This window comes from Patagioenas fasciata, chromosome 2, assembly GCF_037038585.1.
Source record: "Patagioenas fasciata isolate bPatFas1 chromosome 2, bPatFas1.hap1, whole genome shotgun sequence".
In the NCBI taxonomy this organism is placed as follows: Eukaryota; Metazoa; Chordata; class Aves; order Columbiformes; family Columbidae; genus Patagioenas; species Patagioenas fasciata.
This window is the reverse complement of record NC_092521.1, coordinates 44853408-44880564: the sequence shown is the minus strand read 5'-3', so window position 1 is coordinate 44880564 and position 27157 is coordinate 44853408. Positions and strand designations below refer to the sequence as shown.

Genomic DNA, 27157 nt, shown 5'->3' with positions numbered 1-27157 from the left:
TTGCTGAAATAAGATACATGCTTATACTGTTACCACATGGATGTGAGTTGCATAGATGGAGGTTTGTTGTCAGACCTCTCAATGTTCTTAGATTTATTATCTGACAATTTGATTGTGCCCATGGAGCTCTGCTTTTATGGGCAATCGTGGCTGTAAGAAGGGGCAGGGGTATGAAAATGCATATCTCTAATGTAAAACCGTGTAGAGATCCCTGAACCACCATCGGATGAGCTAGCTCAGGATCTGAAAGCTTTAGTATAGCTCTACAGCTGAGATAATTAGACCTTCTGGGGGGGTGGGCAAAGAACTCAGGACTAGTTTGCTTTGCTACCACACAGTACTAATGTGACTACTGCTTGTAGGGTCTGAACTAGTGATGGTGCATGATGCTGTGTCAGAATGAAGCTATCAAATATTCACTTGGAACTAGGTCTGGAAATCTCTTTGCATTAAATGATGTGTTATATGAATTGACTTTCCAATTTTAACCCACATGGGTTTGAGGAGGCCACTGGTCTTGTAGTACCCTGTGGAGGAAGAAGCTTCGCTGATACTGCCTGGAAAATGACTGAAGGACATTAAACACAGAACTAAGCAGCAGAAAACCACTGCATTTTGTTTGTACATGAGAGAATGCATTGGTAGATGCCTTGCATCCCAAATTGTGATAACCAGTTCTGCTGTCCGTGCACTCCTGTACTTCAGGAACTTGTTTTCCAGTGATTATATGTAAGAGCTTTCATTAGGGGTGGATGTTACACAACGCTGGTGTCGTATGGGACTTGTAACTCTCTTGTTGCACAGACTAGATGTTCTTCACTTGTGCAGAAGATAAGGACCAAATCACAGTTCATTCCCAAATGTACTCATTACATTATACTGCACATTCTCCAGTTACAACTCAGGGTTCTTCAGAGTTTAGAACTGAGCTTGCAAAAGGTACACATAAATGATTTAAACATACGAGGAGCAGGAAGAATGTACCTCTGCACAAAATACTTTGTCTGTGTCTTCCCACCCACTTCTTTGTCTCTGGTAAACTCTTACTGCTACTGCTTCTTTCTTCCTTTTTTTTTTTTTTTGTTACAGTTTTGGATGTCTCACTGCATTGATATTTCCTATTCTGGATATTTCGAGTTCTCATAAGAGCAGAAGAAATGGATGCAATGAGAATTTCTGTGATTTTCACATACAGATGTTGATGGAGGGTTCCCGATATTTAGATGTTAGTTAATAAAACAGCCTCTGAACCCCAGGGTAAGGCTTTTCAGATGGGCCCAGGCTCACTTTTCTCTTTCATCTGACCTCGATTCTTTCAGGCTCCAAGACATACTTTCCTATGTGTTAAGGAGTGATTGGTTTCCTTTCCGGTCTACACCAGTCTCCTGAATTATTTTGTCTAAGGTCCTTCTAAAGAAAAGTGGGAATTTTTGTTTCCCCTCTCTCATTCAAAATGTTGTTCTTGTTGTCTTTGCTTTGAATAGTAGGGAAGAGAAAACCCTTCCCAACAGTTAGAAGACAGACAATTTGGGAATATAAATATGTAAATGCAGTGAGGCACAGGGGGGGTCATTTTTCTATCACATGGGCTTAAATCAGCAGTGGGATCCTCAGTTACCATAGTAGTGTGTGAGGCATTACTTAGCAGGAAATCTACTTGCCTCCATGCCCATCCTTTCTCATAGGGGTTTGGCTCAGTTATGTCCCAAATTCATGTTGGACTGCTCCTCTCATTCCAGAGTATTCATTGGACGGAAACCCAGATGAAGCAGTGGCATGCTTCAGCAGGTCCCACCAGCAGCAGGAGCCACAGAATGGAGACAAGTGCCATGGAGAGCTTTACCCTAAGGTTTGGACACAGGGAATCCCAGACCCAAGGCCTGTGGCATCTTTACCAACCGGTATGTTAGAGAAGGGGTAGCCATTCAACTGACTGTGCTAAACATTACACGGCTAGCGCTGACTATAATATACTCTGCAAACTCTAATAACAAATTTTGGCTGGATTTATGAGCTGTAGGACAGGAGCCAAGTTAGCTCTTACTCAATGTTGATGTGTTTGGAGCGATCTCATCTTTATGTCTGGAACTTTGTTTTTTATGACTTGGTTTCTTAGTATCTTCAATAGTTTTTATCAAACTGTAACAATGAAATTCTTTCTTTAACTTGGCTTAGGGTCAGAAAAGGGACTTTTGATCATACACATTTTGTTTAAGGGACTTTTCTTCTAACTTTCTTATGCAATTAACAAAGATTTTCTAGTCTCTAAAATTTGCAATTACCCTTTTCCTGCCTACTCAGGAAGTGCTTGGCTTCCATTTTTTAGAGTAAATATAACTTTTCCATTAATTTGGTAGCTGTGATAGCACTTGCTGTCACTGACACATGTGTGCACCCACCCACCCACCCACCCACCTGCCCAAAGACAATGGAGTCTTTAAGGGGGGCCATGTGTCCATGGAGGTAAACCTGATAGCCACATGTACAACAGGGGCCACCTAACCTCTGGTTTAAGTCACAACTCTCATTTTTTGTTACTTTGCCCATCCCCCTTGTAGAAAATTCCTGTCTGTGTCAAGTTGACTTTTACACATGGAAGGTTTCAGTGAAGTTGGTTTAACCCTTATCAAGAAGGGGGCAAAGGGTAATAATAAGTAATTTTGGCCTGTGACAGTATTGTTTTCTCTTTCTCTGTTTCTTTCTCTGTCTCTGTTTTTCTGTCTCTCTCCCTATTTATTTTCCTGAGAGATCTCACATTTTTCTGTCCTGTAAAAGTCTACACAAATCTAACTGACTTATGAGCAAATTATCTTTATACCTGATCCTTGGATTGCGTCTGATGTCTGCTGCTAAATATCCTGAATGTACAGATCACACAGCTGGTTATGGTTCAGCTAAAGTTTACAAAGTTAGCTAGGGATGATCTCCTATATTAAAGACACTCATCGACAGTTCTGTTAGAACTGTGATACGTCTTCGAATCTACCACAGACTTTGTATCTGATAAATGTCAAAGTGACCCTATGGAATACAGGGAAGATTACATATACTTTCTACAAATTTAAACCTCACTAAAGTATTGTTTCTAGGATATGTGTGAATATTACTCCCGCACTTAATGATGGTGGATATTTTTGTAATTTTAGTTATTAGTAACTTTTTCACTGAAAACAATGACTATGCCCTGTGATAAGATTATACATCCTCCCCCTCTCACCCATATTTTTATCGGGCATTTTGCTGTATCTTTCTTGGCTGTGATAAATTTAATGAGAATAGTTTCAGGATACATGAGATTTTTTTACTTTCAATTATGAGTCAAAGTTGTAATTAAGGTTGTTTAGATGCTCTGGAGATGTGTATCCTCACCAAAATGATACTTTTTTGTGTCATATTATTCATTATATATTATAGGTAATGACAATCATAAGTAATTTGATTCAGGGTGAATGCTCATTTCTGGGTTTTGTTTACTGGAGCATATTTTATGCTAGTCTATGATACATGCTTTCTATTGTAACATCTTGTAACTGCAAGTGCTGTTTTTTTTTTTTTTTAATTTTTGTGAATATGTGTGTCTACAGCTGCCTCTGTAGAGAATACATGTATATCCAACAAAAAACAAATGAAACCAAAGCATGTGATGTAAATATGTATGTACATATTGCATGTATATGATACCTCTGTGATTTATTATAGTCTCTAGCTGTATGTATTGCACCTGAGCAAGGAAGTGAAAGATCCCTGTAACACCAGGGCCTGATTCACCATTGCTCTGTGATTGCTTTGCAGTGCTTTAGTCATGCAAAATGATTGTAAACCTGGCTTTACTGGGCAGTTAAAGTGGGTTTACAGCTGTCTTGTGTCAGGAAGCTGAGTGAAGCAGGTGATGAATCCAGCACAGGACTCCTACTATTAATATTTTGGTGTAGTGGAAGCCGCTCACTGGGCAGCCTTTCCACCCAGCTGTCCCACCAAGAGCAGAGTGGGGTGGATGGAGAAATTTGTGTTTCCACAGCACAATGAGATCATTTGAGACTTTCAGTGAACCTCAGAATGTCAAAATCTGATTGCAGGAGCAGTCATGCTTGCTTACAAGTCTAATCCTACTGCTGGGGCGGCTGCTTTGCCATGATACCTGCCAAGTATCTGCATTGTATCTGCAGTAAAGAATGGGGTTGTGGACTCCTCAAAAGGGAAAGAGAACAAAGCAAGTAGAAATACCCCTGCCTACATATTGCTTTTCAGCATCTATTTCTGAAGAGCAGTGTTTTTTCTTCTGAAGGGTAGCGCTGGAGGGCAATTGGTGCTTTTGTGCCTGATAACTCTTCCTTTGTCCTGCTCAGCTGTTCCTCCACCTCTGCTGCCAAATAAAGGCTGAGCTGTACTATAACCCCCCCTGGGGTGTCTAACCTCTCAACTGCAGTGCTGTGCTGAAAAAAAAGTAATTAAAAAAAAAAGAAATAAAATGAAATAATAGAAAAAAATTACATTAAATACAATAAATAAATGCAAAATAAAAATACACACAGAAGACGCTCTGCACACAATAGCTGGAAAGCAGGAGTGCAGCGGTGTTTTCCTCTGTCAGTGTGTTCTGTAAGCACTTCCATCCTGTCGAGTCCCTGGTTGGTCTCCACCTGCTCGTCACCCCATTCGAGAGGCAGCGCTGACCTGGCCGCTCCCGCATTTTGCTGGCGCCAGCGGCTTGATGGGCCTTGCACTTTGATTATTTGTGTTAACAGTTAATTTAGCACCATGGACACGTGTGCCAAAGCTGCCTCCACTTCCTGCAGCCTTCCAACAAATGGGACTTTTATGAGATGCCTTTCACAGCTCCCCTGCCTCCTCCAGCTCAACTCCTTTGCCTCTCTTCCCCCCCACCCCTCCCCTGCCTTCCCTCCCCACCCCGCTGTCTCAATCTCAGCTGTAATCTTTTCTACATCTTGCAGGAAAAGAGCTATTTCTGGCAGCTCTGTCTCTAACACTCGCCCCACTCAAACTGATTTAATGGAGATTTATAGGCGCAAGGCTATGCAGCTCTGAGGCGCTTTCCTGAAAAGTTTTTCTGTGCCTGTGTTACGTATGGAATTTATTTATTTAATGTTTGGTGTTGCAGCTACATTGTCAACTGCACTAGCGTGACATATTCCACCTTTTTTTTTTTTTTTTTCACAAGGATTCCAGTGAAATCCTGTTACACAGCACATTTCTGGTCCAATTCATCCCAGCTGCTAACTTTACCAAGCTAAAATCTGACACCTAGGTCCAATTTCATTAAACCCCAGTCAGCATGGCTCTTTGTGATAATACTGACTCTCGTCTAAGGCAATATGTATTTTGGCTCCCAGCTACAAATAAATCCTATCGTAAGTACCTTCTTCCTAGTCTGCAGCACACTGCAGCAGTCCAAAAAAGAGCAGCTTCTGTAAGAAGTTACAGAGAAGAGAGACTATTATAATTTATCATGATTTTCCAAGTAAGCTCTCTGCTATCTTAAGAAATTATGTTCTCTAAAAATAAATGAGAACTGTGGTTGTATATAACACCAAAACTGCTGTTTCTGCTGTTATTCCAGCCTTGACTGATGTGGAGAAACCCAAACTGGTATGTAGGGGGCTATATATTTACAGCGCAATACACACAATGTGATTATTGTTTTATCCCTTCCCAACTGCCCAAGTACTAAAATTAGCATTAAATATTCAGAACAGAGCCAGGTAAACAAAAGGAAATGTATTGTTAAAACTGCTATTTCATCTCCATTATTGGAGGATGCTTAGTGTAAGTGCTGAAGAGCGTACATGCCAGTGGTGGGACTCCTCTGGCAGGCCAATGTCCCCACCAGTCCCAATTAACCTCCACATGAGACCTGGCTTTTTTTGGACTTATCCTGAGGGCTCATTTTACTCCATCTGTCTCCCCATCTTCGAGTAGTGACACACATGGATGGCCTTCTGTCTGCTCATAGGGGCAGGGATCCAGGCGCCCCGTCCTGCCAAGTGCTCCAGGTGGCTGCATCTCTGCTGGCTTCAGGTGTAGGAGTCTTCTGGTCTGAGCTGCTTACAGGAGCCGGGGCATAAAGCTGTTTCTCAGCAGCTCCCCTGAGTAAAAACTCTTCTCTTCTGTAAATGAAATCGAATGAGCTAAGTGTAACCCGTGAAGAGGTCGAGCACAAGTCCTGTACTCTCCCTGTCTTCAAAACAAACACCGTGTGAGCCGTGATCCTGCCTGCTCCGCTGCTGCCTGCTTGTGTAACAAATGGTATTTTGAAATAATTCCATGGTGTATTTTTAAATATCAAATTTTGCTGTGTTTTTAAATTGCAGCTTCTTTTTGGTCAAGAAGGTTTTATCCCTGTGTTTAACGTTTTGTTATTATGGTCTCTGCTAAGCTCCAGGACAGCACATTTTGGAGGCTGCTGATGAATATGCTTTGCTTAGGCTGAGGCAGGTACTTTCCCATTGGATTTTTTTGTGACACCAAGGAAAAAGTTAACAAGTTGGAATAATACCAGTATTACCATACCAGATCAGACCAGTCGTGCCTTGAGACTGGTATCTTGCTGGGAGGGCAGCTAATCCTGGATGACAGTTTTTGTACAAATTAAACATACTTTGAGAATGATTATCCTGTGCAAGAGTAGCAGCTCTGGAAATTAAATGGGTTTTCCGTTCTGTGCTATTGTACGGCACATTGCTTTAGACTTTTTGGGAATTTACATTTGTTCTGGTCAGTTACGAGGTTTTACAAAAGACCTAGGAAGTGTTGAAATTGTAAGTTCGTGTTGGACCAAGTGTTGCAGTAACACGGTGTTTCAACACTGTGTACGTCATGAACCTGTAATTTCAACACGTTCTAAGAGTCACCAGAGTGTCTCAGGCTGAACTATAACATAACTAAGTGTTCCCCTCTGAACACTCAACTGTCTTCTTTTTTTTTTTTTTCCTGGAAAATATAATTTGAAACACTATTTGGCTGACATTAAAGAGTTTTAAATTTTTTAATAATAATGAAAGAAAGACAAAGTAAAGAATTACTGTAAATAGAGAAACTTGCTGACTCAAGTGGTAGCAGGAGTGAGTCCTCCTGCTGGATGAATACAATGGACTATAGTTGCAGTTTTAATTATGGATTCGCTTGCGAGGGACAAAGCTGAATTTTTACAAGCCGGCTGTGGTTATACTTCTGCCTTATGTCATTACACACTGGTTCTGATATCAAGTGTTAAACTCCCGCAAATGATTCTGCTATTACTTCTGCTGCTGGGCTGGATCTCCCGCAGGCTCAGCCAGAGTGGGGAAGAGAGATGCTCTGAACAGGGTTTCAGGCAACCTGGCTGCCCTGTAAAGGCCACAGCAACAGCCCTGAGACTAAAGTATTGTGGTGTGTGCTCTCTTTCACTAGCCTCTCCCCTCAAATCCTCCACAACCAACACCCAGGATGCAACCTCCCTTTTCAAGATATCTACTAGTGCTGAAGAAGCCAAGGCTGCCACAAGTGCCAAATGGTCGCAGCTGCAATTGGGAGGATGGGCAAGACCATGTTGCCTTGTAGACATTGTGGCTTTGTTTCCCCAACTGGCAGCCTGTGTTGAGTGACTTGGTATTCCTATTTAGTGAGAAAAATGCCTTGGTCCTAACACAGTACTTTTTGTGCACTGAGTCAAAGGATTGCAAAGGTTGAGCAACATCCCTTTATTAGATTGAGAAAATTAGATACAGACAGACCAAAGGGATTGCTGGAAGTCTCTGGTTAGGGCAGCAGAGGACTGACCCCAGTAGCCAAGTTCTTATTCAGTAGCCTACTCACTTGGAGATGCTGTCTCCATGGCATTCAGTTTCTCACCATCCTGTGATGCAGGGCAGGAAGGAGTAAGGTGAGTTGTTGATGCAAAAGATGGGCTATGTTGTGTGTTTTTCATTACACATTTGACCAACTTGCTTCTACCTCACTTCAGTAACCTTTCAGAAGCATCTTCCTCCCTCTCACATTGCTTGAAATTTCCCTCATCTAAATGACTGACAATTTCTCTGACTATTACATTTTTCTCTTTTTGTATTTATGAGATGAACTGGGAAACTTCCTGTACCATCCATGGGAAACTGGACAACAAGCAGGACAGGAACTCCTGCATTAACATAGCTTGTGTTAAACATGCACTGGTGTGATCATATCTGAGGGTGGGAGAGGGAGAACTACTGGGAATGGCCAGGATTGCTCCCTGTTGCAGGCACTGCTGCTGAGAAAGCACAAACCAGCCACAGCGGTGAAGTCATGCAAATGCAATGCTCCCAAAGGCCACAGGAATTGTGGAAAGATTTGTGTAAATATCTCATGCATTCTTGTGCTCTAAGGTTTATGGAAACAAAAACCACAGTCACAGAGCCAATGCCACATTTGCTTGTCCCTTCCTCCTTCTGTTTCTTCTCTACAGAAAGGTTGTAGAAGAGTTTATGAGCAGCTGAGAAACTGATTTTTTTCTCTTTTTTGTACTAGTAATGTGAAAAAAAAAAGAGGAAAAGATGCTAGGCATAAATAAGTTTAAGCAGGGTACAAGGGAAAGAATGGCTGATTTGTGAGTGCCGTATGAACCCCTTTGCTGTAGGTATGCCTGGACATAAACACATGATCCTCAAGTGATTTCAGACTGGGTAAAGTCTCTGTTGCCCACCAACTGGACTCGCTGCCTTTCCCTGCATCAATTTATTCTGTAGATCATGCATGAGATTTGCTTACCCTCACAGGGAAGATACTGTACACTTACTCTCCTGCTTCATTTTTGAGGTTTTATCATGCCCTCTCGAAAGGCTTACAATACCTGAGCCTAGACAAAACCAGCCCTGTTTATTCACATCCTGGCGTCATTCCTCTCTGTTATGGAATGCATCAGGGACACTCTCCCCTTCTTTGGATGCTTTGTATCCTTTCAGATAGTGGGATCGTGCTAGAGAGGGACGGTCTACATGGGAGCTGCTATGACGGAAATAGCTCAGGAGAATAATGCACCTGCTGTCGGGGAACATGTGGGTCTGTCCTACTTCTATTACTGGATATGAGCTCCTAGGAGCTGGTGACTGATTACACAACACTAAAGGGAGGGGGGGAACTCTATCAGATACTCTTTTTTTTTCCAAGTCTTAGCTACTTGCAGTCTCATGCTGACAAGGGAGAGGATGAGAAACAGGCAAAAGGAGCTGGTTAAAAGATGTGTCCTTAGACTGTTGCAATTAACCGCCTCCTTTTAAGTATGAGGGAGCTTTACCAGCATCTTTTTTCAATGGATCCACAAACTGGAGTGTGGAGAGGAGGGAAGGGAAAGACTCCAGCAGGGGCTGGAAGCTGTGAAATTACTGAGAAAGAAAAAGAACAAGTTGTATTGTCTCAGGGTATTAACCAGCCCGGCTGCTGGTACAGACACTGCTGTGACCCAAAGCTTTGCTGGAAGGCGAACATCTTTCTCACATCACAAAACACAATCCCTTTGCCACCTTCCCAGAGCACGCTGTGCCTCCCCCCCTGCCAATCTGTCGAGGTGCACTTTTTTTTCTGAGGGGAGTTTTTTACATGTAGCAAATTGGACAGGACAAGCCGGCGCTAATATCAGGCTGGTTGCAATGGCCGTGGAGCCAGGACTTCCTCGGCCTCTTGGAGGGATGCTGGCTGCTGCCCTGAGCAGCCCTGGTGCTTCAGCAGGTGGCACTGTGAGCCCTGCTCACCCGCTGCGGGGCTTTTCTGCTCCAAAAGGTATTTTTTTGTGGATGAGGAATAAAGCTGAGGTTCTGGCCACTTGCGGTTATTCAAAATGCCACAGTATTTTTTCAAAATACAGGGATACTGGCCCAGGCATCCCAGCCAAATTGCAGCCTGGGTAGCATCCCACCAGCCCTGAGCTCCACCGGCGACTTCACTAGGATATGATTTATTTCTTTACTCCCTGTCCTGAAGGAACACCCACACAGTTGTGAAAGTCATGCATGTAGAGTTTGCTGGGGACTCTGATGCAAAGGAGACTGCACTGATTACTAGGTTCGGATTAGCAGTTGCTGGTATTTCTGGAGTGAATCTTCGGATCAGAAGTGAGCAGGAAAGAAATAGCTAAGCAGCTCCTAGTCAAGGCTACTTTTCTGGGTGTTGTTGATATAAGCAAAAATAAAAAGAGGATAAAATGCTCAAACATGTGAACCATGAAACATTTATTAAGGTAACCAGACTACACTGATCAATGACATCATCCTCAGTGTCTGTTCCTGCAGCCACTTAGGGGTGCAGACTTTACTCTTACTCTAACTGAAGTGTAAGGACATTGGTGCAAGTTATCTCACGCTGGGCTTTTCTGATCGCCCAACTGGCAAAGCTCAGCAGCCATGATTCACTTGCTTCTCTCAGCTGCCTCAGCTATGGTCTCAAAAGACAATTATTTTATTGTATTACATCATCGGGGTTTTGTTTGGATAGCTGATTTTATGTTTTAGATTCTAGTAGAGAGCGTCATCATCTTTTTTTTTTTTTTGAGGGAGTCCCTTGCCCACAGTACAAGATTTGGAAAGCCACGGAGCACCTTCATACCTGCTTCCAGATTCACTCCAGCTTTTCTGCTGTGAGTGCCGCACGCAGGGCGCAGCGCTCCTGACCCTCACGGAGTGCTATTTGCTTATTTTATCTCTGAAAACAAAACAAATTTCTCTGCGTTTTGTTCTATTTCCTACACGATAGAATCTTTTGTTTTCACTTGCAACCTTTGCAGCTTCCAAGAATTTTTACTCCTTGTGGTTTGCCGAGACACGCAGGGTTCAATAGTCTGCCACCAGGCCCTGGCCCAAGGTCGAGGATTCCCTCCTTTTCCTTCCCAGTATTGTCCTGCATCCTGCGAGGCCCTTCTCCTTACATTGCTGCGGCTGCCGTGACAAAGGGGACTGGCACCAGGCACACTCCTGCTGCCACGGTGACAGCTGCTGAGCACTCGCCAAGCTCTAATGACAATAGCATGACCTCAGATACTTTATTAAGAAAGGAAAACTTGAAAGGGAGGGTACACTTAAAAGCAGACAATAACACCTCGTCTCAGCGCGACGCATTGTTTTTGCGAGGCCGGGATGGAAATGGTTTAGTACAATCTTGGCCTATTCTCTCCCAGCCACCCTCCCTGTTTTACGCACAGGCTCACCCACTGGACTCAAGTTCACAACAGTAGCTGTGAATCTAAGTGTGTGAAAAGATGTTACTCACTGTTGGTGCCAGGCATCAGGAGTGGGAGTCTACTTTTAATGCTGCTGTGAGACTCCATAACTGGTTATTTCTCTATGCTGCAGTTTCTCTCGCTGTAAAATGGGGGTAATGCTGCTTTAATCACCATGACAGAGCCTCCTGAGGTACGTGGGTCTGGATGGAGCTGTGCTATGGATGGAGAGGGAGGCTGGGAGCTGTTCTGCTGCATGATGCTGCTCTCCCATGGGGACACGGGGAGGGAGGACCCCAGTGGGTGAGTGCTCGTGTTCAGCTGTGCCTGCAGATCCCTGAGCACAGGGACCTGCAGGCATGATGGTCCCAGCAGAAAACCTTTGACTGGAACCACACAGAAAGCCTGAGAATTAGTAAATAGATTTGGCAGAAGGAGGAAGTAGAGCTGGTCAGAAAAATTCTGACTAAACAAGTTTTCGGTGGAATTTACCGATTCATCAACATCAAAGCACTTTGTGGAGAGGGTCCAATTTTGTCAAAGTTCCTTCCAAACCCAGGCAGGGCTTGAAAAGTGCCTTCCAGGCACATTTTAGAAAGCTGTCTAGTTTTCTGCTGATTTACACCGTTGGTTCTGTAGCGGTTCACCAACTGGCCATTAAGAAGTGTGTTTCCAGGTGTAATGGCTCTGAAGCACCCCGTCAAGTGGCTGTCTCCACGTGAGGAACCTTGTGGTGGTCAGTGTCTGTAACCCTGGCTCCAGGTCCACCAGGCAAAGAACTGCAGGACTTCATGAAGCTCGTAAAACCTGGGGCTCGGGGACACTGGCTCTGCATAGTGCTATCAATTTTTATCAGAGGCTCCTTCTTGAAAAACAGAGAAACTGGCTGACCTGGGAGTTGCTGCTTTTAATTCTGGGACCTTTAACTTTGAATCTGGATGTGAAATGTCTGAATTTTCTCTCTTTTATACACATGCTCAAATAACTCCATTGATTTAAATGCAATTACTACTCAGCTGAATTTGTGTAAATGGGAGAAATTCAATGAATTGCTACATAACCTTTGAAACATAATGAAACCCACAAAAATACCTAGTTATTTGTCCTCTCCAGTTGAAGTGAACGATTTTCTTTCATTTCTTATGGATGATACTGGTGGCAAACCTTCAAAATAAAAGAGAACAAGAAGAGGAAGAAAATACATGCTGGACCTGGTTCTTCTCAATGTGCAATTCCTCCTTTTTTATCCTTTGCAGCTGGGTTTGTGTGTGTGTGAGCATGTGTGTCTGAGAGAGGGAGAGAGAGAGGAAGGGCTATTTCACATTTCCCATGATAAGTTTTGTTTACAGTTGTGATAGCTTCATTCATTATGCATAATCTGCAGGCCTTTACAGGGCTTTTCTTAAGCTTCTCTTTATGGGAGGAAAAATAGCTGTTTTTTTTCTTTTTTTTTCATAGAGGCCATTCCCTCTGTCTAATGTGAACATACGGTACTGGAGAAGCACAGAAGTATGCTGTTGCTTTCAGGCTTGCCCATGTCCAGATGTGCATCCCAAGATCTCCTAGCTTTGGGGAACATAAAGCAAACTGAAAGGAACAGGATTTTACTGAAACAAACAGGATTCCACAAAAGGAACCAGACCAATAAAACTGTACAAAGAACATTTTCTTTCTTAGTACCTACTATTATGCAATTGTGCTAATGTACTGTACCTCACAGTATGCCTGTCTTCTACAGCAGAATCTTTTCCTTTTAAATGTATTCTAGTATTTTTTTTTTCAATTAGACACAGGATAATCTTTTAAGTAATATGTTTATTTTAGCTTTGTTTTTCCCACTCCCCTAGGTCTGCTAGGATTTCTCTCCTATCTTTTTTATGTGCCACTGGTTGTTATAAGGTCAGGATCAGAATTCATTGTGGGGGGCAACAGTGCTGTAAGGGCTTGTCATGAGATCAGAAGTAATGCTGCAGTGAATTTACACAAAAAAAAGAGAAGGAAAAATGTAACAAGTCTTATGGTGCCGAAAGCTCTGGGTTTCCCATCCAGACACCATCTGTGAAGCACTTGGGGACAGTGCCTAATGTCTGAGTCATCATGTTTGGCAGCCACTTACCCAGTGGTCTGTTTCCCTGGGGGGAGCATTCATTGGGGGAGAAGAGGAATGGTAGAAAGAAGGAAGATAAACTGCCCTTTAGCCCCATGATTTATATTTGGTCAGAGTACCCCTGTTCTATTTTCTTTTACTTGGAATGTGTCTTGGACATGTTGTTTCAATATGAGACAATCAGCTGGGCTCTCAAAGGAATGTCCCCGGAGACTCAAAACAGCCTCCCAGTAGGGTAATATGTTCAGTAGAATTCTAAGATGTATTCTCCAACATCTGCAGTCTATTTGTGCCTCCAGAATATTTCCCATCAGCATTTGGGGAATCAAAAGGCGCTTTGAGAGATGGTCACCAATTCTCCACACTGCATGATAACTTGTAAAATGTTTACTTCTAAAATTCTACTGAGCTGTTTTCTTTTCTTTTTCTTTCTTTCTTTCTTTCTTTCTTTCTTTCTTTCTTTCTTTCTTTCTTTCTTTCTTTCTTTCTTTCTTTCTTTCTTTCTTTCTTTCTTTCTTTCTTTCTTTCTTTCTTTCTTTCTTTCTCTCTTTCTCTCTTTCTCTCTTTCTCTCTTTCTCTCTTTCTCTCTTTCTCTCTTTCTCTCTTTCTCTCTCTCTTTCTCTCTTTCTCTCTTTCTCTCTTTCTCTCTTTCTCTCTTTCTCTCTTTCTCTCTCTCTTTCTCTCTCTCTTTCTCTCTCTCTTTCTCTCTCTTTCTCTCTCTCTTTCTCTCTTTCTTTCCTCTCTTTCTCTCTCTCTTTCTCTCTCTCTTTCTCTCTCTCTTTCTCTCTTTCTTTCTCTCTTTCTTTCTCTCTTTCTCTCTTTCTCTCTTTCTTTCTCTCTTTCTCTCTTTCTTTCTCTTTCTTTCTCTCTCTCTTTCTCTCTTTCTCTCTCTCTTTCTTTCTCTCTCTCTTTCTCTCTTTCTCTCTTTCTTTCTCTCTTTCTCTCTTTCTCTCTTTCTCTCTTTCTCTCTTTCTCTCTTTCTCTCTTTCTCTCTTTCTCTCTTTCCCTCTTTCCCTCTTTCTTTCTCTTTCCTTCTTTCCTTCTTTCCTTCCTTCCTTCCTTCTGTCCCTCCTTCCATCCCTCCTTCCCTCCTTCCCTCCCTCCTTCCCGACATGGAAACTCACTTTAAATTATGCTTTCATATGAATGAGTTCTGATTGTAGTAGTAACCCCCTGGGAAACAAGAAGATCTAGGAGTTTTCATGGACAACACAGTGAATGCCTGTTCTGAGTGTGTGACCGAAAAAATTGCTTATTAGACTGCATGTTAGAAGCGGGTAGACAATCACATGGAGGGCACTAAATGTCCTCATTTTGATTATTTAGTAAACCCATCTAAAAAAAGACAGGCACAGAACTAAAAAAAAACTGCAGGCAGGTCGTGGAAATATCAGAGAACTACAGAGAACCTATTTTTTGTAGGAAGAAATTGAAAAGATCAGAGTTATTTGCTCATGAAAGTAAAAAGAACAAGAGAACATATAGCGTGTGTCACACATGAAAAAATAAATAGTAGGCAGAAAGCAAAATTAAAACTTCTGTCCGGCCTTCTCAGTGATACAAAAACTAGGAGTGTTCAGACACAAAGGGAAATAATAATTGAGATAATGTGTAATTGATCTGTGGGGATTGATTTTGCAGGATATTGTCTATAAAAATATTAGAAAGCTGGCTGAAAGACTGAGAAAAATATTAGGCACAAATATTAAATGAAAATGTCATCCAGATAAAATAAAAATAAATTAATCTGACTTTATTGAGCAAGGCTTACAAAGTTAAGAAGAAAGATCAGCACATTACTGTGATGATGGGAGTACAAGGTATTGTGTATTCTGATGACAGAGGGTCTTTTGGCTACTTGTTGGTATTCATGGGAAGCCACCTGTTTGCATGACAACAATTTCTACTTGATTTCAGTGACTGGGAGCACTTAAAAACTAGTAAATGGATGAAATTGTTTCCCATTATTACTCTTCCTCACCAACATTTTTATAGCAGGTAATTTTAAGTTTTCATATGAATGAGAAGAGGCATTTTTCTGTGAAATGGTGACAGGGAAGAAATTATTGATAGCTCTGCTCTACCACTACTCTTATCAACTGTGGGTGGAGACAGACTATCAAACTTGGTGGACAAGAAATAGGTATATTATAGCATTATTCTATTGCAACGCAAAAGAAGCAAGCTGTGATGCTGCATACAAAGCACTTGAACTCTCACCAAAAAATAAAGAAAACTTCCGAGGTTTCATTCATTTTTTTTTTCCTGAGATCCTTTTTCTTCTTCTGTTCTGTGGAATCCAAATAAAAGCAACAAATAGCAAAAAAAACCCTAAACAAACAGTTGGGACTTTGACTTGCGAAACTGTATTTGCCTGTTTGTTCTGAAGAGGTTCCCATAGCCCAGCTCTGACTTTTATCTATCCCCACAGGATGTACTCCTACACTTTTTCTTCCAGGGTCCCATGCTTCCTGTGGGTGTTCCCACAGCTGCCAATTCAGACAGCTTGAGTCTGGAATAACCTTTGCACAATCCTGAAGATGCTATTCTCTTGCTAAGTCAAGTGATTCCCCACAAAAATATGGCAGATGTTTAGCATCAGGAATCAAAACAGCATTTTCGCACCACACAGCACATTCTTCTCTTCCTGATACCTTTCATTTCCTCTCTACAGGATATGGAGCAATTTTCCTCTTTTGCTGCTGTTCATGTGAACTCAGGAATCTGTGAATTATACCAGGACATTTGAATTCCCATGCAATCTTCTCTGAGAGGTAAAGGGGCTTTGTTCATTCGTGTCTCATGCTTCATTTTTTCCTGCCTAAAAGATAAATATGGTGTTTGAAGAGATGTAATAACACCAGATATTACTTCTCATCCTTGATTTTCAGCTGCTTCTGTGATTTTCAACACCTGAAAAACAAGAGCTTCTGAATGCAATCTGTGCTGCAGAGTAAGAATAAGCATGGGCCAGAAATGTCTAAATGGTTATTAAATATTTCTGCAGAGGGGTCTGCAGGTCTTGGAACTAACGAAAACCAGATTCACCAATGCTGGAGATGAATATTCCTAATGACTTCAATGGGTAGATTCAAACTGAGATTCCAGCCACCTGTGGTCCTGGATTATCCTGTGGCATTTTCATAGGGTGATCTAGCATCCTTTTAGGTGATCTGACTGATTGAGCTCTGCGTGTGGCCCTCATCACCAGGTTTTTTGACTGCTTAGGGAAAAGCAGGTTGGTGTTGTGCTGAGCCCAGCTCAAACCATTCCCCACCTTGTCTCTGGAGCCCTTCAGTCCCGCCCAGTGCAAGTGTTGCTGCGATACTGTATTGGCTGCTGGAAAATGCCTAAGTACTCTCACGCAGGTCAGGGTGAAAAATACTTGGGAAAAGCTACGCCTACCAGTTCTGATTCCAAACAGCAAAGAAGGAATTCCTTAATTTGAAGTCTGATTCTCTGTCACAGAGACCCTGCATCTTCTGCACAACTTGGGTTTAGCAACGTGACATGTTGTGTTAAAGCATTAGACGTAAAAAACCAAACACATTGTGTAACAGAGTATGAAAGAACTCCATGGCTGTCACATAAATTCTTTAAACCAGTCATTAAATTACTTTTTTTGCCCCCCATTCACTAAATTACTTCATCAAGAAATTACGAGCTCTTTCATTTCTCACACTGGATCTGAGACCAAAATAAATTTGAGCTATATTACAAAGTCATCAGTGTATGCAATGCTGTTGCTAGTCCTCATTTCTACTAAGAATCTACACTATACTGGCTGTACCAGGCCTGTCATTGAAGGAACCTATAACCACTTGGAAGCTGCATAATTAATGCAGAATTGCCTTCTTCTGGTTTCAGTTGAGTTTAGTGATAAGAATTATCTGAATGCTTTTAAACTCAGAATTTTTTACAATTTAACATCTTCCCAGAAAAGAATATGCCTTTCTCCAAAAATGTTCTATTTTGTTTTAGAAGATTTAAGGTCTTTTGTAGACTATAGTTTAAATACAAGCTTTATGGAAATATTTGGTCCTTTGCCCATTTTTGAAAAGGGGATGGGGGGAGACATTTTCAGACAGCTATGCAAAATAAGCCCCATTTACACCAAACCCTTAACATAAACGTATCAAACATGAGCTTAGCAGCTGCATACTAGTCAGCAGAGAGAGTGGTAAGTCTTTTGAACTCGTATTTCCAAACTGGGCAGATCTGCAGTGTTAGTAGTGGTGGTGGATGAAGGATATACAAGAACAAGCATCCTAAAGAGGTTTGTAACACTGTCTTGTATGGTTTCCTGTCCGACTGCTGGAGCTAAGGGAGAAATGCTACACAAACCTGTATGGCAGCTCTTCATATATGATGGACAGCCTAAACAGCTTATATGTTGCTGTAACCCATCAGAGAAGAATGACTATGGTTTTTATCAGGCAAATTAACAAAAGGGCAGCAATGTTGCGGGAAGAAAAAATTCAATGCTTGGCCTGAATCTTGCAGAGATCCCAGCATATTTTACCAGACACTTGTTGCATTCCTTCGGGCTCCTCAGGAATGTCTCCAGCAGCAATGCTGCGGTCAGTGTGCCACATAGTGTGAGCATCCTGGAGGAGAACAGAGATCCTGTTCTGTACAGCTTCCACCACACAGCTTTTTTTTCTTTCTTGCTTCCCAGGAGAGAAGTCTGGGAAAGCTGGGCTGAGTTTTAAAAGCTGACCTGGCAATGTCAAATCCCAACAGCAGCACCAGCACCCTGACTGAAAGTTACATTTTTAACACCTGAGATCCATACAGGCAGGGAATTATGTGTGTTAAATTCTGTATAATTAGCCTGTGCTCCTTCTGGTGTCTGACTACTGCTGATATCCTCTGTAGTGTCTCCACATTACACATGACTTCCAGATGTAGCATGTTTTCATTTATTATAATTCTTTCAGTCACCTGAAAATTACTGCATTTGCATTGATTTCACTACAAAATCAGTGACTATCCAATGGTTGCTTTGCCGTGGTAAAGGTTACCAGGGAGTGCAGAAATTCTGTAAAGTCTAAACTGTTTAGAAACATTTTAGAAATGTATTTCTCTCTGTAAGCTTTCCCAAGCTGACTGTTTCTTTACTTTTTCTGTTCAAGGTTAAAAGAAGGACTAAGGGTCACTATTACACTTCATTCTATACATTTTTTTAGTCTGTGAAATTTCTAGGAAAGTTTTCACACTTTTGAAAATGCAGTGCACTAGAGACATAATAGGAGTTTTATTCACACACTATGCTCCTGTATTTCAGATCCCTTATGCAAGTCTGCTAGAGGCAGTAGGAGCCACAAAGGACCTTCCTCAGAGGTGGAGATTGCACATAACCTCACACAGAAGAGAAAGGTCGCAAAGCACAGAGCTTCTGAGGTACCCACACAGCACCACGTGGAGCTTTGGCAGGTTTGTGACACTTCTGATTTGAAATATAGAAGCTGTATACTCCTAGAGTTTCCTGGCAAAATAAATATTATGTAGCACATATGATTACAGACACAGTTCTGGACTGAGTAAGAATTAGGTGTGCACATTTCAAATCAGTTTTTCTTTCAGTATGGACTTTCCAGGATGCAAAGAAATTCAAACTATATTCTTAAATTGTCATTATTCTCTAGAAGATGATTTCTCAACAGTCAGTAGGCAACACAGTTTTCTCTCACTGGAAGTGTAGTCACTTGAGTTGATGAATTGATTCAGCTCTTCTGGACAGTCATCCATTTTAATATATATGGTGAAAAAAATAATTCTCATACTATTCTACATTTGGTATTAGGATAAAAGTACCTCCAGCCTTCTTTCTGATGTAAATACTGCAGATGAATCTTTTCTGCTCTTCTCTAAAGAAAGTCTTTAATTTGTTGATGAATGTTGGCACTTTAGCCAATGGTTCACGGTTCTTGTGAGCAGGCATGAGAAAGAGAATAGAACTTTAGCAGGCCTAGACCATATAGCACTTAAAATAATGTCTAGTTTTACTAGACACTAATATTGTGAATAGGTCCTCGGCAATAAACCCAGCTGGTTGTTTGGTCAACAGAAGTGCTATATACTGGCTGCTAATTAGAACCCTATGTTGGATGTGGTGCCAAGTACATGTTCCCAGTATTAGCCCAGAAGGCACTGATTTTCAAAAGAGAAAAGCTCTTCCAGAAAATTCAGTTGTGAGACTGGTGCCTGAGACTAAAGGCACCAGACAACAGCTTTAAAAAGCTGTGGTACCTCCTCTTCCTTCCTAATCATTTGGATGTCTTTTTCCTTAGGGAGCAAGAGCCGGGTATTGACTAACATACTTGGAAGAAAGTAGCCAGAGAACACAAACCCTGTGAACTACTCTTTGAGTTTGAGTTGGAGTTGATCTACGTGGGGATCAGCCACAAACCAGCAAGGCAACGGGGTCACACATTTTACAAGACGGGAAAAAAAAAGTAAATATTACTAAATAGCTATGATGCCATGGAAAGGGCAAAAGGTTATGAACATCATTAGCTTGAGGGAAGAGTCACGTATGCAGAGGGATGGAAACACTTGGCTAATAAGTGTGTGGGATTCCATGCCTGTGATATCAAAATTCCCAATACCAGCCAGCTTCCCTTTTCTGAACTCTTCAGAAAATGCCTAAATTTCCCATAAATAAAAAAGGAAATAAAAAGGAAAAGATGGGAAGTAGGAAAAGTTTTCGTTCTGGAGAACGGGGCTGCTATTCAGTTGCACAGACACAGCCTAGTCAGTGTGGGTTAATATTTAAAGGCCCCAAAGAAGACCCCTGTTTTTCCTCCGAGTGTTTGAATAAATTTTTCTCTGGTATTTTGGTTGGACCAAATAAGAAGGCCTATGCTGCTTTAAGATGAAGGAATGCAATCTCCACGACTTCATTTCTGTCCTGTTTACTGCCAGCTATGAGTTTTATTGTGTCTTTTTAATCACCAAATTCCTTAATACTCTCTATTTTAAGGAAAAGATCTTGTGGCTTTATTTGGTAGATCTGCTCTGCCTGGGTATGTGTCTGCTTGAATTAGTAGTGAGGCCTATTTCATACAGTGTATACTGTAAAATATGCTGCTGTCTCTATTTGCCTGCTCCCAATCTGTGCAACCCTAGGAGGAGACCTTGGACATTGCAGTTCCCTTTGTGTCCCTTGTATCTTCTGAATTTCATTTCTCTTGTAGGAGCCTTGTGGAGAACTGCCCTACTTACTAAACAGAAACAAGGGATTTTGCAGATTGCCTTTTTTTGTTTGTTTGTTTGTTTTTTGGTTATAGTGTGCTTGTTTGAATTAATTTGTCTTGGATAGCCTTGTAAGCTAGTGAAGAGTCTGTAGAAAGTGCTCTACCTACTGTAAGCTTTCCATATAATATGAAAAGGTTGTAGGTAGAATGGCTTCAAAGAGGTAGCCTTTGATGTCCGAAATGTCACGTAAATTTGTGCTTGTTCCCATTTGAGCTTGTACAGGGAGAAGCATCTGAAAATGTTTAAAAAGTTTCTGAATTTATTGCATTTAAGTGGATGGGAGGTGCTGCTCTCTTAGCATGGATGAGCATGCCTTGCCTCTCTTTACTGTCTAAGAAGAAGATGCTTCACTTTATGGTGATTTATCCTGTTTAATTAATGCCACTTATCAATATCGCACTCACTTGTTCTGGAATTTCTCTGGCACAGACCATTGCACTACAATGCCAGTGAGCTTTGGCAAAAGAACAACAACAACAACAACCATAAAGTAGCACCAGTTTTACAAAGCTTTATATCTGAAAGTCATCCATACTGCCACGGCAGACACCTGCTGCCTGTGGTGGCACTGAGAACAGTTATTTAACCCCCTGGCCCCTGGGGGCTGTTGGCTGGGACAGCTGCAGCGAGAATTCCTCTTCAGGCAGCCCAGCGGTGAAGACTGCCAAGGTTAATCTCCTGTGAGCTAACCTACAGGGCCTCTGTGTGTGAGAAACATGAAAGTGTGATCACTTTCCAATGAATGATCTAAGGAAAATTACATAAATGAAAAGACAACAGAGTCCGGTCATCTGTAGTTATAAATAACTTCTGTTGTTTGGTCAGCTGGAATCACACAAACATGCTATTGTTAGGACTCACAAATGTATACATACATATTTTGAAATAGGAATAATGTAGAAAATGAAAGGAGTAATTAACCAGATAAATGCTTGACTACTTTCTTATTCTGTCAGTCTAATAGATAGGCATATAAAGAGCTACCCTGCTATCAATGTCTTGACCCTAGAGCTTTGCAAGATTCCCAGCTTTGCCAGTGGGAAGTGTGGCTTTGGCTGACTGACTTCCTAGAGAAGAGCATCAAACCAGGACTTCTGCAGAAGGTAGGCACAGTTCTTTTCCTTTCCTTAGGGGCAGGAATTGAATTACAGTAGGGGTGTGGGTGGGGAGGAGTGGTACCAACAGGAATCATCCTTAGAGGAGAAAGAGGAAACTAAAAGAGCTTTGCAGCTCAGGTCAGCTTTTCTCTATGCTTCCCCCACCCTTCTTGCAAACAATAAGTCAGTTTGCTATCTCCTTTTCCTTCCTTCCTTCCTTCCTTCCTTCCTTCCTTCCTTCCTTCCTTCCTTCCTTCCTTCCTTCCTTCCTTCCTTCCTTCCTTCCTTCCTTCCTTCCTTCCTTCCTTCCTTCCTTCCTTCCTTCCTTCCTTCCTTCCTTCCTTCCTTCCTTCCTTCCTTCCTTCCTTCCTTCCTTCCTTCCTTCCTTCCTTCCTTCCTTCCTTCCTTCCTTCCTTCCTTCCTTCCTTCCTTCCTTCCTTCCTTCCTTCCTTCCTTCCTTCCTTCCTTCCTTCCTTCCTTCCTTCCTTCCTTCCTTCCTTCCTTCCCTGCAATACTTGGCCTGGGAAAAGGGTGAAGGGGGTTGTTTGGAGTAGTACCCACAGCATGCAAGAAAGTGGAGGTCCTTTGTAGCCTTGGCCAGGGAATGTCTTGGTGGAGACTGACTGCAGGCACCAGTTTTCTAATCTGGAAGGTATGGAGTGAGGAATATCTGTGAGATACTGCAAGACAGAAGAGTAGTTAAGCAAGTACTGGAAAGCCAAGGGAGTGAATTAGGGCTATGTAGTTGAGCCAGGCTGGTCACTGGGTGAGGGAGTTGCTAGACTAAGTGATGGACAGGTCGGAGGTGCAGGCTCTACAGTAATCACTTATCGAGATTGGGACCAACTTTTGATCTTGGGGGATGTCACCTAACGCAATAATTTCAAACACTGCAATAGTATGTTCAGGACTTCTCAGATGTGTTGCACTGGGTTATGCCACATGCTTTAATAAAACATGTTGCCTGTACCTCACCTTGATGGAGCCTTTTGTGCCTAAAGGCAAAGAAGACACTCCTCCTCTCTTCCTAAGAACTGAGAGACAGCTGGATGCTGAATAAAAGATAGCTAAGGAAACTTAACGAGAACCTGAGTAGACATGAAGGCTGCCTTTTTGGAGAAAAGGGCAAGATAGAGAGAATAAGCAGATCTGGCCCCAGGCAATTTCTATTTGATCCTCTTCCCTTCTGCCTTGTGCAAATACCACTCCGCACTCTTAATTTTTGGCCTTTCTGCCCTTGCTTTGCAGACCCGTGGAGTGGGAAGTCGAGCAGGCAGCCCAAAGGCACCACAGCCAGAAGAGAAACAGGAGGAGGATGTGGAAATAATTGGAAATCCCTGGGTTCCAGAAAGTCAGCAGAGAACATGCCAGCACCCTTAAGCTAAGGAGGGACCTGGGAGAGGGTGCAGTTTGCATATTTGGAAGGAGAGAGGGAAGCGTGTGTTAATAAGACAGTGTGAAGGTCTGTGAACTGCCGGAGAGGCATTCTAGGTGGGAACCGCACCCTGTCTCTAATTCCCTCTTCTAATCTGGCTGCAGCAGAAGCCCACACAGAAACTCTTTTCCAATCCCCCTGTCAGCTGGCTCCATGCTGCTTTTGGGCTCTGCAAATGGCCAAATGCAAAGCATGGGTGGTTTGTGTGCACTGTGATTTGTGTCAGGTTATAAAGCTCTGAAACTGAAAACCTGTTTTTAAAATGAAATTTCCTCATGTTGTGAAGAACAAAGCAACAATTTTCGTACCTGAAACAGCCCCTGTATCACTTCAATTATCAAATGCAAATGGCTTATTGGAGTAATTCAGGGAAAAATACCAAACAACTTCTTAAGAAACAGTCTATACATTTAAATGATTTATATTCTGCTCTCTCGAGAACAGTGCACAAGAAATGCAGATGCTCTCAGCTCTGCTGGCTGCCACGCAGCCTGATGGCTTTTGTCACACTCTGGCAGTTGTGCAGAGATACGCTCTAGGCCAAGCAGAAGAGTTTCAAACTTGCTCTGCAGGGCATTTGGAGCAGAGAAGCTCCTTCTTAGCCCAAGACTTCAACAGGTTATTTCATATGTCATTTCAGGCAGTGCAGAGAGAGTGGAAACCACCTCTAAATGCCCCTTCCTGGAAAGTCCTCTGAAAGGGGGGACTTCCTAACTTTCGGGTATGGCAAAACATCCTGCTTCTGCAAACACTTCCAGAAGAAATACATTGCAGTACAGTGCACAGTTCCTTGGGATACTCATCTGGGAAAAATTAGCATAATTCCTTTAACCAGGCATTGCGGCTGAGGCAGGGAGAATAGGGGAGCCACATGAACCCTTTTTCACATATTGGTCTGCCTCTGCATGGTGGTTGTGTAGGATGGGGGAATCCATCCTCTACTAATATGCCACTGTATGCTTAGACAGAGTCCAATGAACCATTCTGTTTGCCCTCAGGGTCCTTCAACTCACTTGAAGGCAAGCAACAGAGCCACTCTTCTCTTCGTGCCCTGCAGAGAAACTGCTCAGCAGGAGAAACAGAGAAAAGGTAGCAGCTGCTTAGAGCTCTCCCTGTTTGCATCTGAGCTGCTCACTGGCTCCATGGTGCAGGGAGGGGGAAAGGGTGATGGGAGGCAGCTGGGGAATGTGATGCCCTCTACGTCCTTCCTGTAGTGACAAGCCTTATTCAAACACTTCAGTTTAAAAAGCTCAGAGTGCAGATCCAGGAGAATGCTTTCAGTTCATAATCAAATATGGGGCAATAGCAGATGGATAAAACAAACAAATGTGGGGGAGGATGAGGTACATATTTAAACACTCTGGAGTGTGTTCTGGGAAGGAGACACCCACTTTCTATGCGTTATTTCTCATTCAAGAAAATGTATGGGCAGGTGAACTTGGAACCTTTTTCACTGTACTCAGAAAAGGCATTGCAAGAAGGAGCACCTTTTTCTTAATTATTCTTTTTTTTTTTTTTTTTTTTTTTTTAATATGGAAGAAGTTCTCATGTCCTTGCATGCTTTGAAGCTCTTTCTATCCCTGCTGTGTTACTCCTCCTTACATGAGGAAAATGAGCCAGTAGCTTGGCTTTCTGACCAGCACTAATACAACCCTGTCACTTTGCCAGGAGATGCAGCCTGTTGAGTGGAGCACTGGCACAGCAATCCCAGCGTTCATTAGCGCTCTGCAGACCTGGTTGAATTACACTCCTCACGATCGCTGCTCTGCAAGCTCTGCATGGGACTCTTCTCTCTGCTTGTGTACTCTGCTACCACCCTGCCTGCAGCCAACTCCATTGTTTTGCTGGTGATGATAATACATAAGTTTTTTCCAGCAAGGAAAGCCTCCAGGCAAGCTGGGAGGCTTCTCAAGGCACATCGGATTGCCAGACAAAGAGCAGAATGCTAGAGGAGTCTGTAACAATTTATTGTTTTAATGCGCCTGGGTTTCTATTGCTCAGGACTGCATGTGAGATTTAAAATCTGCGGCAGACACTGGGACGTTGATAATACAATAGCACTCAATGGAGGACGTGAGGAAAATTTTTAAGGTGAACTTTCTCAGTTCAATCATGTTAATCAGCACAGGGTCACAGAACAGGAAAGAAGGTTTTCAGCTGTCAGTTGGCCTGTGCAATAATAGCGATCAGTGAAGCGCAGCATGATCTTGAAAATAATGTTTTAACTGCAAAGGGAAATGGCAAATTTATTATAATAGAAGAATTTCCCTTCAACTCTCTGTGCAATCAGAGAACTCTGACCTTTAATTTGTTTCCAAATGCGATCAATTTCTGCCACCTGACAGCCAGTTACAGATGTGATATCATACCAGCAGTGAGGCAAAGGAGAGTAAAAAGTGTAGCAAATCAACAATCAAATCAACAGCAATAGTTTAATTCTAGAAACCACGACAACATGCTTTTTATTTTTTCCCCTGAGTTCAGTCTTTGAGCCTTGCTTTGAAAGCAGAACATTTTCTTGGCATGCCTTTACTGATTTCTTAAATGTGCCAGTGGAGGAAACATCATGCTTCTGTGTCTTCAGCTTCTTTGTAATAAGATCCAGTTAAACAACTAAAGACATTAAAAATTCATTAGAGCATTTCAGTGTTGCAGTCAATGAGATCTGTTGTTTATCAAAGCATTTCCAGCCAAATAAAATGTGGTCTTTTAGAGCATATAGTAGAAGACATTTGTTCGGAGTGCTTTGTATAAAATTGATTTTATATTTACATGTAAATCATTTACACGTAAATCATTTACACACTCTCTGATGCAGCAATAGGCAATGTGAGGTAACAGGGCAGATCTGTGAGAACACATCTCGGCTTTAACTACAAAAGTTACCTTTAGGTCAAATGGCACAGGTGAATTACATCACAGTACTGGGATGGTACTCAGCAATAAAATAAGTTAATTGCAAGCGCTTCATTATCACCTTCATTGTGAAACACTTTTAGGGTATCTAGCCGTCTACAAGTGAAAATATGGTGAGCCAAATTCTGCACTGATTTTCTGCTGATGTCTCAGAAGAAAGAACTTGGGTGATCCGTATAAACTATTATAGCAAAAATTATTAAATACAGTGGGGTCTGATATTCTTGTTTGAAGGATTATGTTATTTTTCTAAACATATTCAAAAGGGAAATGGGCATTTATACTTGGAAGACCAGGAATCCATTTGAATTTATGAGGTTTCAGTATTTTAAGATTCAAATGAGGATTTAAAGTGTATGCTTATCTTATGATATGAAATCTGTGGATAAACTTAGAACATAATGTTTCTCCAGATGTTTACATACATGAGCCAAATTGAGAAGACTGTCAAATAATTTGATACCCAGCTTGTGAGAAAACCTTGATTGAAATCTTTCCTGACCTGTGAATCTTTAAAGAGAGTGATCTTAAGTGTACATTACTTTTCAAGAGAAGTCTGAAAAGACCTTGTAGTCTTAGTCTTACATGCACATATTTTATATACACATATTAAATATGTCCTATTAAACTTTTTAAGAAAGATACGTAATGGCAGACTGAGCACTACTTATCCCCAGCAGAACATACTCAGTTCTCTACATTTTTTCTTGCATTCAGAAAGTTATTCTTGTCAAAAGTACAGTAGATTCCAAAGCTTCCTTTTCTTGTAAAGATGTGCGTGACCTTATCTTCTATAACAGGCTCTATTTTGGCTAACCGTCTGTTTACAGAGGAATGCAAGCATAATTAAATGCTGACAGAAAGAGGTCTATTTGGGTGGAATTTGAATGAATATCTTATAGCAAAAAGTTATAAAAATAAAAAAAAAGAGACGCTGCACCCTCACACACTGGGCAGTGTTAGTAGAGGAGAGTTATAATGTCCTGGAGTGGAGGTATGTAAACAAAGAGGTGGCAGTGTTAGGTCTGTGGTGAGCTAGACTTGACAGCAACATAAACAGCATAAAGAAACCTTCTAAACAAGATCTCCAGCTGATCAGTGGAGCCGACCCACCACAGGCCTTCTGAGCTGCTGAGAAGGCGAGATGCATTTGGAGAGGAAGC

The 27157-nt window shown here is 41.9% G+C and overlaps 2 long non-coding RNA genes across 2 annotated transcripts; both read left to right on the top strand.

Annotated features, from left to right (window-relative positions):
• The first annotated feature begins 1744 nt into the window (after nt 1–1744).
• Nucleotides 1745–19745, top strand: LOC139827369 (uncharacterized). The gene is made up of 4 exons (XR_011737898.1): nt 1745–1901; nt 15961–16060; nt 18574–18722; nt 19580–19745. It is a non-coding gene; the product is annotated as an uncharacterized lncRNA (long non-coding RNA).
• Nucleotides 19746–21410: 1665 nt separating this feature from the next.
• On the top strand, nt 21411–26591 carry LOC139827368 (uncharacterized). The gene is made up of 3 exons (XR_011737897.1): nt 21411–21649; nt 22892–24167; nt 24747–26591. It is a non-coding gene; the product is annotated as an uncharacterized lncRNA (long non-coding RNA).
• Nucleotides 26592–27157: the final 566 nt, after the last annotated feature.